This window comes from Marmota monax, unplaced genomic scaffold, assembly GCF_021218885.2.
Source record: "Marmota monax isolate L192 unplaced genomic scaffold, Marmota_monax_Labrador192_F-V1.1 WCK01_AAM20220418_F8-fsc00003, whole genome shotgun sequence".
Lineage (NCBI taxonomy): Eukaryota > Metazoa > Chordata > Mammalia > Rodentia > Sciuridae > Marmota > Marmota monax.
This window is the reverse complement of record NW_026694084.1, coordinates 21,285,401-21,287,500: the sequence shown is the minus strand read 5'-3', so window position 1 is coordinate 21,287,500 and position 2,100 is coordinate 21,285,401.

The window sequence follows — 2,100 nt, the reverse complement described above, 5'->3', positions numbered from 1 at the left end:
TTTATTTCTGGCTCTAGAAATGATGAGTTCACTCTGCTCTGTTGTTCAATATACCTGCTTGCCTTCCTTCCCTTTGTTTTTTCTTTCTTTCTTTCTTTCTTTCTTTCTTTCTTTCTTTCTTTCTTTCTTTCTTTCTTGGAAATAGCGGGGTAGTTTGAAACAAGGTGATGTGATACCTTCAGCTTCAGGTATTTGTTGTTGTTGTTGTTGTTTTTATCATGACATCCTAGATACTCCAGGATATTTCTTGGTTTCATAAAGACTGATATTGAAATTTTGTAGGAATTTAATCAAATCTGAAAATCATTTGATTAGTAGAGATATTTTAACAATATTAATTATACCAATCATGAAAATGCAGTATCTTTTAGATTTATTTGTGATTTCTTTAATCAGTATTTTGTAGTTTTTATAAAAAGTCTTTTTGTTTCCTTCTGTGGGTAAATGTATTTCTACATACTTTACATTTTTTAAGCAATTGTAAAGAAGAACATTCTTTTCATTTCTTTTTCAGATAGCTCACTGCTAGTGTAGAATAGCAATTATTGGGCTGCAGGTGTTGCTCAGTGGTTCAGCTTAAACTTAGCATGTATGAGGCCTGGAGTCAATCCTCAGGACAAGAAGAAGGAGTGGGGGAGGTGAGGAGAGGAGAAGGAGGAGGAAGAAAGTGGAGTAGGAGGGGAGGAAATGTTAGGGGAGATGGAAGGGAGGTACAGAGGGAGGAAGAGGAGGGGAATTAGTTATTTAAGAGTGTTGATTTTATATCTTAGAACTTTACTGTATTCACTTATTAGTCATAATGTTAATTATTTGGGTAGAATCTCCACATTTTCTACATATAAGTATGTCATCAGTAACAATTTCACTTCTTACCTTCCTATTTGGATGCATTTTATTTCTTTTACTTGCTTAAGTGCTATGAGAGGGACTTCTAATTATAGATTGAATAGAAATAATGAAAATGGGCATCCTTGTCTTGTTACAGATCTAAATAAAAGGTTTTCAATTTTTCACCAAGGAGTATACTGTTATTTTTGAACTTCTCACATATGCCTTTAACTGTGTTGAATTATATTCCCCATATCCCTAAGTTACAATTTTTATCATGAAACAATGTTGAATTTTGATAAATTCTTTTTATATATCTAATGACATGATGATATAGGTTTCACCTTTCAGTCTGTTAATATGATGTGTAAATTACTAACTTACTTATGTTAAATAATTCTGGCATCTGAGGGATTTTTCCCAATTAATCATGGTGGATTGTTGTTTTAATGTGGTGTTGAATTCAGGTTACGAATATTTTCTTGAGAATTTTTGCATATGTGTTGATCAGACATTGGCTTATAATTCCCTTTTCTTCATTAAATATTTGTTAGAAATCAACTGTGAAACCATTAGATTCCATGATTTTTTTTAACATGGGAGACTTTTTAAAAAAATTAATCACTGATTCTATCTCTTAACTCATCATGAATACATTCAGATTTACAATGTCTTCTTGAGTCAGCCTTGGCAGAATCTTTTTGTCTAGGACTTTTCTTATTTCTCCTAAATAATCCAATTTGTTGACATAACTATAGCTAATCCTTAGGATTCTTTGTATTTCTGTGATATTGGTTGTAATTAATCTCTTTCACTTATTAGTAGAATATTTTCTTTTTTTATTAATGTAGCTGAAGTTTTGTTCATTTTATATTTTAAAAAGCCTTATTTTTTTAATTCTAATTGTTATATATGAAAGCAGGTTGCATTACATTCATATTACACATATAAACACAATACTTCATATCTCTGGTTGTATACAAAGTATATTTACACCATTCATATCTTCATACATGTACTTAGGGTAATGATGTCCATCTCATTTTACCATCTTTTCTACCCCTGTGCCCCCTCCCTTCCTTTCCCACCCTTTTGCTCTATCTAGAGTTCGAGCACTAATCTCTAGGGTATATAAAAAACTCAAAAAACTAAACATCAAAAAAAAACAAAACAAAAAACAAATAACCCAATCAATAAATGGGCCAAGGACCTGAAGAGACACTTCTCAGAAGATGATATACAATCAATCAATAAATATATGAAAACTGTTCA